General features: G+C 40.6%; 1 protein-coding gene across 1 annotated transcript in view; it reads left to right on the plus strand.

Moving 5' to 3' along the window:
• Window positions 1–3,226: 3,226 nt before the first annotated feature.
• The window catches only part of PAK5 (p21 (RAC1) activated kinase 5), a 304,085-nt gene continuing 292,091 nt past the window's right edge, over window positions 3,227–15,220 (plus strand). Inside the window, exon 1 of the mRNA XM_003905067.2 lies at window positions 3,227–3,541. The gene's annotated coding sequence lies outside the window, so the exon portion shown is untranslated. The remainder of the gene's footprint in view (window positions 3,542–15,220) is intronic.

Here is a 15,220-nt window from a genome sequence, read left to right on the forward strand (position 1 = left end):
AGGCCAATCTTGAACTCTTGACCTCAGGTGATCCACCCGTCTTGGCCTCCCAAAGTCCTGAGATTATAGGAGTGAAACACCATGCCCGGTCCTTAGTCTCTCATCTTTTGAGTGGTTTAATGACTTTTATTTTTCCCTGAACTCTGCTAGTTTATCTTTCATTTAGTCTTATTGTCTTTAAATCCTTTTATTTCTTTATGGTGCTTTTAAAAAACATGATTCACATTATATTGCCTTTCATTCCTTTGAAACTCTGGGAAAAATTATTTGTCTGAACCTTTTTTTCTGTTTCCTTGGGGGAATTCTTCTTTAGAGACCTATACTTCATATGCTTTTTGTTTATGTTCCTTGAAACATTCTTTTCCATGTCCTGTTCTTTCCCTACCTCCACTATCTGAGCAAATGTCCTGTTTCCATTCTAGACTCCATGCTGGTTCCCTAATGGTTGTGGATCATCTTTCAAGAATTCCAGCCATTTGTAGATGCATAGCATGGAGAAGGTAAAGAGAATAAGTCGGGTAGTCTGAACCTGGGTTCCAGCATGCTGTCTTACATCCCTGTCAGACAGTCTACCAAGTTCTCCACCCCTCAGGTTCATCTTGTCACAGTTTTTGGTGTTAACGAGATTTGTTGACATTAGTTTCTCATGAAATCTTTACTAGTTGGTAGCTCTGTTTTATTGAAAAACACACTTCTATTTACTTTCAAACACTTATTCCTACCCCATTACAAATTATAAATACAGATTTTGACAGTAGAGAAAATTATGTCTTAAATGGTAGACAATAAATACATGCCTGCTCAATAAATCATAATTAAACTCCTCCTATAAAAAATGCATACAGTCAGATACCTAAATAGATAGTATACTCTCGAAGGCTGATTATGGGTTATTTTCCAACTTTTAAATCTTTGAGCCAGAGAGAAAGTCTACTACTTATTTAAAAATAAAGTTTTACAATCTCTCTGACAAATCAGTAGAGTTCTACTTTGTGTGTTCGAAAGTGCTGTATTCAATAAATATATCAATGTGGTGGACAAAGTAATGTTTTGTCTAAATTCCCCTTAAGTGAAGGATTTGTTACTGCAGCTGTAGGGACTACAGCTGACGGAGGTCTTTAGCTGTCGTTGCCTTTAAGGATTGCCAGAGCTGCCTATCTTAAGTTCATGCCCCTCCTAGGAACAGCCCATGCTCAATGATTGATGTGGATATAAAAGACTGACTATCTCAGACCAACTCATGGTCATTCTGAAGAATCATCCTAGCTAGTGAGCTCCCTAAGGGGCTGACAAAGACTGCAATTGGCCTGCATCACAGCTTAGCTTCCACCTCTGCCTGCTCCTGCTTCCTGTATCACTCCCACCCACAGATGTTGGTCCTTAGTCAAATACTGCAGACTAAACTCTCAAGAAATGACATTACATACAAAGAAAACCCTTAGGAATTCATGCAATGCAGTATTTGCAGAAATAGTATTATTATTCATCTATAATTTTTACCTTGCATGCTTCCAAAATAAATTTGAGGCAGCTAACAATCATCATCATATTTAACTAGCAGAAACAAACGTACGAACACAAACTTTATGTATAACAGGAAGGCTATTTTAAGTGATTAAAGTTCAACATTCCAAATAAAAATTTTAACTGATACTAACCAATGACAAACTCTATCTCAGTAAAAATATGTTCTGGCTTTTGCATCTATGTGAGCACACATATAAGAAAATCAAAAGTAGAGAATACTTATGCATATAGTTGTGGGTGTGACAGTGGTGGCAGTGGGTAGGTTGTTAGGGCTGTGTGCAGCTTTGAGAAGGAAGAGATGAATTTAGAGGCTCTTACTCCTCTAAATGGAAAAAGAGAGTACGATACACAAGGACACAGGACTACTGAAGGAGAAAAGTAATCATCCATTTATCCTGTGGTTTCTGTTTTGAGATGGCCAGTACGATATTAAAGGTACTAAGTGAATGGAAAACAAGCAAGGGGAAATGATAACTGTTATACTATTAGCTAGAAAACTGTCTAAGGTCATTGAGTATAGTAGGGAATGGCAAGATACAAATCCTTATTTTGTAACCTGCTATCTAGTTATGGGATCAGGTTCCATATCCACTACTAGCTCATAAGGGTACCCTTGTGGCAGCTGAAGACAGACAAGGGCGTGGCTTCTTCATTTCCAAGGGTGAAACCTCAGGACTACTTCGTGAATGTCTTTCATTCACTAGAGTCTTGATAATGCTGGAGACTTCAAGAGTCTGGGAGGTCAGTAGGCAACTGGGAAGTTTAAGTTGAACCACCAAATATCATTGCAAACTTCAGCCCAAACATCACTCAACACAAAGGCTTGTCATCTCTTGGTCCAAAAATGCGCTATATGTTTGTCATAATCTGTCAGTTTTCTTAACTGGGCAAGCCCAAGCTTGCTATTAGACAATAAACACTTTGATGCCCAGTCTGAGTTTTTGTCCCAGCTCAGGAAAGGCAAGGGGACAGCCAAGGCAGACTGGTTCAGACTTGATCAGGGCAGCTCAACCAGCAACTGGCTTACTAGTCAACTAGCAAAGTGAGCATGAAAAGGTCCAGGAATCCTTCTTCCCCTGGGCCTTAAATTGTAAATCAGACAGCAGCCAAGGAGAAGCTGGGTGGTCAGAAGCTTCGTGGAGCCTATCCCCACGAAGACTCCTTCCAGGGAAGGCCCAGCAACCCCAGGCTAGAGGAGTCTCTGTGGACACCAGAGACCATTGCTGGGCTGGCGGATTGAAGGATGACCACTCAGAGGTCACAGATAAGGGGTTATCTAGATCCTTGCTATTCAGAGTGGTGGGAGGGCCAGCAGCAGCAGCATCACTTGGGAGGTTGTTAGACTTGCAGAATCTCAGGACACAGCCAATTGAATCTGAATCTGCATTTTAATTCACAGGCACATTAAAGTTTGAGAAGCACCGGTCCAGGTGGTGGCAAAGCAGCCAACCCGACGTTCTGCTTCTCAGCCCCTCCTCCTCCCCACCTCTGCTAGCCTCTTAAGCAAAGCTCAATCCTGCAATGGTCCTGAACAAAATTTCTGCAAATCCCGAGTGCTGGGGGAGAGGGCGTGCAGGAGCTGCCCCCGCCGGGAACCGCTGGGAGTAAGCGTGACTGGATTGGTCGCCTGCTCCAGCTCCCGGCTCCTGCACCCGGAGTGTAGACACGCCCCCCGACCCTCCCCCTCACCTCCACCCCCGGCCGCAGCTACCGCCTGCCTCCCGCCGGCTGCAGCGAAAACCCGGAGCAGCTGCGTGCGCTCATGGACAGTCCTCCGAGGAGCGAAGCCGGGCAGCTGGGCATGCTCAGTAACTGGGGGAGGTTTGGGTGGAGAGTAGAAAGCTGTGGCTCTGCCTCCCACCCCCTCCCGCTGGCCCCCGCCCCCCTTGCCCCTACCCAGCCCGTAGTAGTTCCCCAGCGTGCGCCCGGGGAGACCGGGAACATGGCGCTGGGAGCGCTGTAGCAGCTGAGAAGGGGCTGAGGCACCGCCGCTTCGCTGACAGCCGGCCACCAGGTAGGCAGGCGCGCCTGTCGGGGCTGCCTGGGTGGGTGTCCGCGCGAGGAGAGGCGCCTGCGGGGATGCGCGCCGCTGGTACCAGGAGCATCTCGCTTTGACGGGAGAGGATGCGAAGAGGACCTCTGTGACAGCGCGATCATGCATCTCCTAGGAGATGCAAAGGCTAGGGACCTGCTGCCTGGAGGGTAGGGATAGGGGACCGCCCACCCCCAACCCTTGCGCTACTATCCAGCCTGGGCTCTCTACGGGTCAAATAAAGGATAGTTCCATTTTGCTGGGCGGGAGGGCGTGGAGGAGAACCCCGGATTCCAGCCCTGAGATCCTGCTGGTACCCCGAACCGCTCGCAAGCCCAGCACCAGTTCTTTGTGTGTATACAGCCGCGCACACCCTGGGGGTGTCACGGCGCTGCTTTTCCCGAGGAGTGCTGGACATATTGCCAGGGCAGGATTCCCGTATGGTTTTTGTCTTTTGGCAGGTGTGGACTGGAGGATGCAATAGCTGAGCCTTTATGGGGCTGTGTTTTCCTTTGTTATTTGTGTGTGTGTGTGTATGTGTGTGCGCGCGTGTGTGTGTGTGCGCGCGCGCGTGGTGGGTTGTAATGGAGAGAGAGAGAGAACTTCTGCTTGTGGGCACCCTTGTGGGCAGGGCGTGGAAGAGGATCTCGGTTCCAAACTCTTGTCAAAATTGTGTGCCATGTCAGCCTCCTAGAGGGTAAACTTGAGAAGTCCAGGGATCATCACTGCTCAGTTTGGAGGATAAGCGCGATCGCCCTTCTTGAAACCGTGTGTGTGTGTATATGGAGCTTTCAACTCGGGCTGAGTTAATTTGTCAACATTAGATATCAATTAAGGAAACCTGAATCGCTGAGGCTATTTATGGTGATCTTTTTATGGCCAGAATAATAAACAAAAAGAAAAGTTGGCACAAAGCCAGAGGACAGTGTCATTGTTAATAGTTGATGACAGCTTGAAAGACTGAACACACTTTTAGGGAAATCAGGAAACCTGGCATTCTACAGAGTTCTACCAAGATATAGCCACAGGGTCTTAGGTAACTCACAAAATCTCTTAGTGCAACCGCTTCTCTTTTGGGGCTTGGAGGCTGTAGACACTCTTTTTCTTACCTGATACAGATGGACAAGATGCTTTTTAGAAGCCCCTTCCACACTAGAATTCTATGAAAATGACACCCTATAATAACAGCTCTGCCACCTTAGATTTGTGTATCTGTTATATTCAGTAGCACAACAACTCAATGTTGGGGAGAAAGGTAAACAGGTTAGTTAGGGAGAAAGGTAAATTTAAATTATGGGTTTATCTTTTGCTTTATAATATAAAGGATAGGCATCTTGGATATGAAGTTTGGAGACAGTTTCCTCTGCACTCGCGCTATTTATTTTTATAGTCTTGTTAGGTGGCGAGAATGAGTCAGTATCATCAAAATGAAGTGGAGGAATACATAAGGAAAATGCATTTAAGTAAATCAAAGCCATAAATGTCCAATCTGATGATAATACCTTGACTTGGAATACATATGTGCAAGGCAGGTGCACTGCTAAATGGAAGCAATAGAAGCCAATGGCAAGTTCCTGGGTAATGTTGACCTTAGACTAAAAATCGTGTGTTCTTCTGTGAATAGGTAGAGATTGTACTAGGTCTCTGCAGCTTGTTATTTTATTAATAATGTGAGTTTTAATTGCTATTTATTAGATATCAATTGAAAATTGATATCTAAGCATTGAATCAGTTGATATCTAAGCACTGAAAATCTAGTCTGGCAGTGCCTTTCCACTCTGTCAGGGCCTGCTGAAATGCTGTAGGTATGGGAGGTAGACATTTGAAATCTGACTCTTCTGTGTTTAGCTTTGTGATTCTGGGAAAATTACTTAACTTTCCTAAGCCTCAGTTTCCTCACTTATAAAACAGTCCTGGGAATAGTAAGACCTACCTAGATGAGTAGATGTATGGATTACTCATAATTTAAATCACCAGGAAAATGGTGATGACTGTTATGAGTAAGAGGGAAATGGATATTTACTGAATCTATACTATGTGTCCTACATAATGATTCAGGCTCAGTTAATTCCCTTAAATTTCCCAACTATATTCGTTTCCTAGGGCTGTTATAACAAGTTACCAAAACTGGGTGGCTTAAAACCACAGACATTTATTCTCTCATAGTTCTGGAGGCTAGAGGTCCAAAATCAAGGTGTTGGCAAGGCCGTGCACCCTCCAAAACCTCTAAGGGAGGATTCTTGCTTGCCTTTTCCAGCTTCTGGTAGCCCCAGGTATTCCCTGGCTTGTGGCAGCATAACTCCAATCTCTGCCTCTGTCTTCACATGGCATCTTCCTCTCTATCTCTGTCCCTGTGTCCAAATTTCCCTCTTCTTATACGGACATCATTCATAGTGGATTTAGGACCTGTTCCTTATTCAGTATGACCTCATGTTAACCAGATTACATTTGCAAAGGCCTGACTTCCAAACGTCATATACACAGGTTCTGGATGGGCATGAATTCTTGGGAGACACTCTTCAGCCCAGTACACCAACATCCCTCTGAACTGTGTTTAATGACAACATTAACATTATGTTAGCATAAGAGCAGAAGGTAAAGATAGAGTAGCATAGGTTCAGAAAATACTTTAAAGATTATTTAAGGGAACTAACCTATTTGAGGCTTTATATACACAACCATGGTAGGGAAGAGCAGGGTTCAAAGGTACCTCACTTATACATGTCACTTACCTGGGAGCCACGACAACCCAGGACCTGGGTCTTCTAGAGTATCTCAAACATACTCTGTCCCCAAATGATTTGTTGATGTTGCCTTCCATCCTTTTTGCTACCCTTCCAAGCAAATGCAAAACAAACAAAATGCATTAAACAACAAAAACAATAATAGCAACAAAGATAAGCTAACAACTTTCTAGTCCTTCTTAACCTGGTAAATGGCACCACTATCCATGGAGTTGCTTTAACCAGAAACCCAACCAGAATCACCTTTGACACCTCCATTCCCTTGACCCTCCACATTTAAAACCATCATGTAGTCTCATAAATGCTATTTTCTATATAGATCTCTAAATACATCTTAATAAATTCTTTCTATCCCCGCCACCATCACTATCAAACTTCAAGCTACCATCTCTTACCTGGACCACTAGTATAACTTCCTAACAAGAACCTTGGTTCCTTGCCTGGCTCTTCTAATCCTTCATGCAGAGCAGATAGGATAATGTCAGTTCCCTACATAAAATACCACCCACATACCTGGGACAGATTCCAGAGACTCCTAGAGCCTTTGGTGCTTGGCCAGCCTCATCTTGTGCATTTCTTCCTCTTGATGCTGTCACACTGACCCTCTGTCTGTTTCTGAACATCCCCAACCATCTTCCCTCTATATTTTACCAGTGTGGGTCATACTCATCCCTTGGGCTTCCTTGACCTCTCTTCCCCACCAACCCAACTCTCTCATCATCCTTTTACTTTTATTCCACACACTTATTCCAGTTTGCAATTGCCTGTTTGTTTGTTTGGCTATGTCTGTAAGCTCTATAATGGCCATTTATTTTATGTCTTATATGCAGAAGGTCCTCAATAAACATTTGGCGAATGAGTGAAGGAACGAATACTCTGCCTCATAGCATTTTCCTGTGCCAACTTAAAGATCTGATTTTTAGAAGGTTTTTTTTTTTCTGGTGTAGAAAGAGCAATTTAGAACCTTATTCTGACTTCAAAAGGGGAGTATTCTTGGCTTTAACAAATGCATCTTTTAAGAACTGATTTAGGCTAGAAGTTAAGAATTGAGTCAAAATATTTTTTTGGCAACTGAGGTTTTTGTAAAAATACATCAATCAGTCAACAAATATTCTGCAAATATTTATTGCATGTGTATATTTGCCATGCTAGGCCCTTGGAAGACAATGGTGAGCTAGACTTTCAGTCTTCTGGAAATTTATAGTAAACAATAATTAATAATCATTATGTATAATAATAAATAAATAATACACTTAATTATTTGTTGAGTTTCTGTTATATGCCAGTGTCTCTTCAGTTCCTGTCCATAATTATCACTATAGCCCTCTAATCTTTCCCAATAACACAGAACCCCACACTTACTAGGAGCACAACAAATATTTTGTGAATTAATGATTTGTTGGTACTATTATCCTGATCTTTTGAAATAGGAAATGTATGCTTATCTGGGGAAAAAGGTATCTGCTCATATATAGAAGAGCATGCAATTGCTTTCTCACTATATATTTTATATATATTTTAAATAAAACATTTAAAAAATGTTTTATTTAAAAAATCATCCTGGCCATTATCTCTGGAGTTAAATTAGGAGACAAATTACTCTTTATATGGCAACAAGTTGCTGGTGTGTTTCTGTCAAAATTCTGAATTGTTTTATTTTGTTTAATTGTTTTAATTTGTCCTGTTTAATCCAAGTGAGAAGTGACTTAATGTCTCTCATTCAGAGCCCTTTTTGTAGTTTTGAATAGTAAGACTGAGTGCCCAAAGAAAATGAATGTAGTTCAGCAGAGGAACACGTGTTATGTTTTAGATTTCTAAAGTGGCTTCAATTTCAGGTCTTTATATTCATCTCATAAAAGGGTGATTAAAAAAAATAGTAAAATAATATTTAATGCCTATGCTTAAGTGAAGCTTCTCATATAAGTAACCAAAAAGTAGACAGTGTGTCTTGATTTTGTTTAAAAGTGATGGATACACCATGGGATCAATTAAAACCTAAAGGAACTGGTATGAAATTTCAGTAAGGTTGTTTGTTATAAAATACATGTTCAAAAATCGATGGCCACCCTAAATGCCAGTGTTTTATTAACTAAAAAGTAGAAGGGAAAATGATTCTATTCATGAATTAACTAATATATAAATTGAGTAGGAACAATAGAAAATGTACATAAAATACTTGTGAATAATAATAAATATATAAAAGCCTTTGTAGAAAGCTATACAATTTTACTCAAACCAATAAACTGAGAAGCAAAAAAAGAAAGACATACCTTATGCTTTGGTAGAAAGATGAATATTATGAAACGGTTATTTTTCCCAGATCAATTATATAGTTTTATTACATTGGGATTTGGGAGAACCTTACAAAATGATTCTAACATCCATCTGGAAGAATCACTATATAAAAATAAAAGAAAACTTTTCCAAAGAATAGTAGTGGTGGTGGGGAAGGTGAGTGGTGGTGGTAAGATGGGAGGTGGTGGTAAATACAGGTGGTGTGGGGAGTGGAGTTTTGGGGATGGTGGAGGTGGGGGAAGTTTGACAGTAGAGATGAATACATGAAGGTGGTGGATGAGGTGGTATGGATGGGGGTGGTGGGTGGTGGATGTGGGTGGTGGGGTGAAGGTAGGTAGATGGGAGTGGTAGTGGTAATGGGTGCCATTGTTGAAACAAAAATAAATTTGATCACTGAACTACAATCATTATAACAATGTAGTACTGGTGTAAGAATTGATTAATAGCTCAGTGGAGTAGAAGAGCCTGGAAACAGATTTAGGTCATTCTTAGAACCAGAAATATGACAGAGAAAGCATTATGAACCAGGGAGGAGTATTTGACGAAAACGTCATGGAACTTGGCTAAGTGTATAGAAAGCATTCAACTAAGAACCTCTGTTTACATGACCCTCCAAACAAAATTCCACATAAATTTAAAGTTTTTATGCAAGGTGGAAAACAAAGCTAGAATAAAATATTTAACTAACTTTAGGGGAAGTACTTTTTAAATATAAAATCAATGGGAAGAATCACAAAGCAAAATAAAGATTTGAATATATTTTAAACTTTCATATGCAGAAATGCATGCATTTTAAAGCAGAACAGAATCATGGAAAACAATATTGACACCAAACGTGATATGACAGTTCATGATAGCCTTGAGGAACTCTTGCAAATCAGTGAGTAAATAATAGAATAGCACCCCAATAGAATTGTCCAAATATCTGAATGCATAATTCAAAAGGAAGAAATAAAAGACCAATGCACACATTTAATAAATGTTATTACTATTAATCACAGAAATGCAAATTAAAATAAAAATGAGGTGCTGTGTTTTATGTATTAAATAAGTAAAAAATACAAAAAATAAACTCAATACTGGCAAGGATGCAGTGAGAAGGACAATCTCTTTCATTACTTGTGGTGGGAGGGTTACATAATACAACCTTCCTACAGAAAAGTTTAAAAATACTTATCAAAATGTCTGCCAGGCACGGTGGCTCATGCCTATAATACCAGCACTTTGGGAGGCCAAGGCAGGTGAATCACTTGCGGCCAGGAGTTTGAGACCACCCTGGCCAACACAGGAAAACCCCGTCTCTACTAAAATACAAAAAAAAAATAGCTGGGTATGGTGGCACACTCCTGTGATCTCAACTTCTTGGGAGGCTGAGGCAGGAGAATTGCTTGAACCTGAGAGGTGGAGGTTGCAGCAAGCCGAGATCGCATTACTGTGCTCCAGCTGTTTATTAAAATAAACAGCTGTAATTGAAATTAAAATGACTGAAATTAAAATTAAATGAAATTTAAAAAAATTGTCAAAAGCTTTTAAAAGTTCTAATTACTTGATGTACTATTCCTCTTGCTTTTTATTTTATGTTTGCTTTTGTCTTTGGTAAGGAAGTAGATGCAGGTAAAATTGTGTATTATAATATATTTTATAATAATAAATATTAAAAAGAACCTATATAACTAGAACTTGGGAGCTTGGTAAAGATATTTAAGGTCCCAAGATAACAGACTACTATATAGGTATTAAAATTAATCATTTTGAAGATTATATAGTGACATGAAACAACCTTCACCACAATTTTAAGTGGAAAAAAACAAAATGCACTACTACATATATTGTATTGTTAATACGTGTTTTGTGAAATGAAAACATCATGCAAGTATATTAAAAAAAAACAGAACAAATTCAAAAGTTAGGCAATCTCTAGTGGTAGAAGTATGGATGGCTTTTATTTTGTTATACTTTTCCAAATTTTAACAAATGTAGTAGGTCGGGCATGGTGGCTCACACCTGTAATCTCGCCACTTTGGGAGCTTCAGGCAGGTGGATCGCTTGAGCTCAGGAGTTTGACACCAGGCTGAGCAACATGGCAAAACCCCTTCACTACAAAAAATACAAAAGTTAGCTGGGCATGGTGGTGCATGCCTGTAATTTCAGCTACTCAGGTGGCTGAGGTGGAAGGAATGTCTGAGCCCATGAGGTGCAGATTGTAGTGAGCCAAGATTGTGCCACTGCACTCCAGCCTGGGCAACAGAGTGAGGCCCTGCCTTGAAAAAAAAACCAAATTAGCCAATGATGTGTTGTTTTATGAATCAGAAAAAAACCCACTATTTTACAAATAAGCAGTGATATACATTTAGGTTGTAATTATTCATTTATGTAACAAACATTCATTGATTCTCTCTTGTGTCAGGGGCTCTGCCAAGTATATCAGCAATGACTTTTAGATTGCATGCAAATGAAGGAAACTCTGCCTAACTCCAGCAAAAGGAATTTACTAGAAGGATATCAGGTAGCTAAAAGAATTGCCAGGAATGTGGCGGAGGGTAGGGAATCTCACACACACACACACACACACACGCACGCGCACACACACACACATCCCAAAACAGCTTGGAAGCAGACGAAGCTAGTTAGCTCCAGGTCTAGATATCAGGCGCTTTGGAAGAGACTCTAGCCAAGAATGACTTGTTCTGAGCTTGACCACAGTCCACTGGTTGCTATGCTTGGGGTTCTTCCCCTACACCCAACCCACTGGGCATAGGATAGGAGTGGGAGTACCTTGATTAGTAGGCTCACTACCCTTTTCCAGTGAAAGAAACACAAGAGATGTGATGGGTGCTAAAAAACCAAAACCAAACCAAAACAAAAAAAGACAACAGAAATGCCCATTACCCTAGGACTTAGGGACAAACAGGGTTGAATACCAGTCATCCCTCTCTTCCCCTCCCATAGGAAACATTTGCTATGACATGGGGGTTTAACTTAAGGTTCATGGTGTAATGTTCACTGTGATGTGCATCATTGAAGGTACAATATGGGTGCCCCACACAGAACGTACTTTTTCCTCTTGGAGCCAGCAGTGACATGTCAGGAAGAGTGTGACTTTTCAGCTTGATCCTCATATACCAGCAGGAATTTTGAAAGGAAGGTCCCATTTTCTCAGGTAAGAGAAAATCCTAGAAAGGTATAATCTGAAAGAAACAGTGAAGCAGAAGCAAGAGATATAATTTGGAAATAGATCAGGCACCAACACGGGTCTGGCCTTCTTTTCTGAATGATCTTACATTCAGCAAGCCCAATAGTCATGTTTGAGTTTAGTTCACCATGAATATGGCCCTCTTGGTTCAATTAGCTTTGGTTAATAAAGTTATTATTAACTAAATATGAAAAGATCATACTCAGATCAGTGCATATTCTTACTGTAGCTCTCATGATAAATAGGAAATGTCTGTGGCTGTCCAGGTAACTTAACAATCATGTTGTTGCTTTTATAACTCTTTATAAACTTTTCTGTGAAGAAAGATGATTTGTAAGTGGAAGAGAAAAAGGAGGTAATTGTTCTTCACTTGCACTAAAAACAGGACAGAAAAAATAATCTTAAACTAGCAAGAGAGGTACCTGTACCGGTCCCTGCATATTAGAGGGCTCTGCTACTCTGTACTCCAACTTCTCATCACCTGGACAGCCCTGCTCCTCTGCAACAAAGACCCCACGTTTCCCCTGGAGCCCTTTGCCTCCCTCTGAGTCTTGCTCTGCGTAGCTGGGACCTTGGAATTCACTGCTCATGGGGCTCCTGGGTCCCATGGGGGCTGAAAAAAGACTGTTGATGGGAGGTGTAAATGGAGCTTGGACTTGTGGACTTTGTAGTCTCCACACAGGTGCTGAAGGCCATGGTAGAAAGAGGAAGGGATGGGGAGGGGACGAGAGACTGGGTCTCCTTGCTTTGCTATGTTCCCAAATTTAAGTATTCTAAATTTAAATCTGGCTTCTAGGTTGTTAGGAAGGGATTATTTGTTAAGCCAGGAAGATATAACACGTTTAAATTAACATTTTTTAGCTTGATTTATAGTATTTAAATATTGAGATCTGTAATATGTGGGACTCCTTTTGTACTCTTGTCTCTCAAATATTAGGATCAGGCCTGCTCAGGTAACTGTTTTAGAAAGGTAACACTCAATTGTTGAGACGCACATGCATAATTAGCTAATTGTGCAATGGCAATGTAGATGATAAGAAAAATATACTTTTTGTGATTATAGCTAACATATTGAACAAGATGTGTTAAGCCCACATCCAAGTGTTTTACCTGTGTGTATTAATTAGTCTTCATAAGAGCCCCATAAAATGGGTCACTCAAGGCAAAATATCATTCAGCTAGATAGAATCAAGAAGCCCTGGATCATCTGAATCCAAAGGCCATAAACACTGTGGTATACAACAATTCAATGGATAAGAAAAGTTTTGCTTGAGGTCCTTGAACCTCCAATAATTTAAAAGTCACTGGATTAATCAACCCACTTTGACTCTCCAATACTGTCAAATCCTCAGATTCAGCATTCCTGTTCGTGTAGATTTCCTCATGAAAAGGGAGAGTAAATGCATGGACTGCCTTGCTGTGTTTGGTATTATGATTAACTGAATGTTCCAAACCAAAAATCAATATTTCGTTGCTTGTGTAAGAAGCAAATTTAACTTACATTTTTAAACAGATGTCCAGTTGTGGGATTTCCTTTGCTAATTTTCGACGGAATTGCCATTGTGTCATTGATGATAAAGGTAAATTGGCCATAAGGTAAATTGGCACTGGTTCATGCCCCTACTACTCTTCTATTACCCTATTGTCCAACTGAACCAAGAAGACTTTCTGCAATCAATATTGGTTCCATCACTCTTTTGATAACAACTTACATAATGGGAGAAGGAAAGGAGGAAGGGAGGGAAGGGGAAAGAGAAAAACACAGAGAGAGAAACTCCCACCTTTGGTTCCAAATATGAGACCACTGATAGACACAACAGTTATTAGCTTCATTTCCAATTAAAATTCAAGGTTGGCATACGATTAAGAAATTATTTAGCTGTTTTCTAGTGGGAACTTCCTGTGTTTGTTTCTAATGGTCACTGGAATCGTGCAAATGGTGTTTGTATAATACTGATTTTTTAGCTAATTGTTTTTAGCTGTCAGCTCTGTTGCCCCCTTATTTTATAGCTACATTACAGTTTACTGACCCAGGAACATTTACACTTAATTTGTTTAAAAGAAAGATTCTTCCTCTAAAGTAGGAACAGTTGTTATGTGGGTATGATTTAACTTCTAAAAATAAGAACACTGATGGAGGAGGGGGATTTAAAAAAAATTTACAGAAACACAACTTAGAGTTTTTCTCATCCTGGTGGTTTTTAGGACAATGTTCTCTCTTCTTTAGGTATTAGAGATAGGGAAACAAATAAAAAAAAGAATTTGCCAATAATATTTGAATAATAGTTATTCATGCCTTAAGTAGTAGTTTAATCCTTTTTGAGGGTTCTTAAGATAACAGCTACCTACCTGCAAGTTGTGTGCTATCTCTTTAGGACTCCAAGTAGAGTCTACTCTTCTCCCACCCTCACAGCTAAGCGGTATCTAAATTGCAACTTGGTTGGGCACAGTGGCTCACCTCTGTAATCTCAGCACTCTAGGATCACCTGAGGTCAGGAGTTCGAGACCAGCCTGGCCAACGTGGTGAAACCCTGTCCCTACTAAAAATACAGAAAAATTAGCTGGGCATGGTGGCTCACGCCTGTGATCCTAGCTACTCGGGAGGCTGAGGCAGGAGAATTGCTTGAACCCGGGAGGCAGAGGTTGCAGTGAGCTGAGATTGCGCCACTGCACTCCAGCCTGGGCGACAAAGCAAGACTCTGTCTCTAAATAAATAAATAAATTGCAACCTAAAAAACACTTTTTGCATGTGCCCTTCCCTGTCTCCACTGCCACTCCCCTTTGCATCTCTCAATTAGATCTTGTGTCAGCCTCCTATCTCTTCTCTTTCATTCCTACCCCCAAAATGATCTTCTGTTATCTGAGTATCACCCCTTCATTGAAAAGTTTCTGTCCAGCTACCACCTTCTCCCACCCCACCCCTATCCCAAAATCCTCCCACATGGTTCTGGATTGTTCCTCTCAAACAGTCATCACAATGTTTTGTAGATTTTTTTTAAACTTAACTCCCTTCTTGCACTAAACTGGGAACTCTGCTAAAGCAGGCATCTTGTTTCTTCATCTTTGTATCCCCAGCACCTGGCTTTACACCTACACATGTTAGGTCTTTAATAAATGACTATGGATGAATGGATATTACCCAGGCTAAAAAATTTGAATATGAATGAGAAAGGGTGGTGCCATGATTTAAAGGGCCACTCAAGGCAAAATATCGTGCAGTTAGATAGAGTCAAGAGGCAGAGTCAAACCCTGTATCATCTGAATCCAAGACCATCAAAGCTATGGTATGCAGCAACTCAGTGGATAAGAAAAGTTCTGTTTGGGGTCCTAAACAAAAGTTGGCTAATCTAAAATTAACTAATCTGAAAGTTATCTCATCCATTTTCTTTAAAAATACACAAACTAGTTTCACACTAATATTAGTTTTCT

Source organism: Papio anubis, chromosome 16, assembly GCF_008728515.1.
Source record: "Papio anubis isolate 15944 chromosome 16, Panubis1.0, whole genome shotgun sequence".
NCBI classification, from domain to species: domain Eukaryota; kingdom Metazoa; phylum Chordata; class Mammalia; order Primates; family Cercopithecidae; genus Papio; species Papio anubis.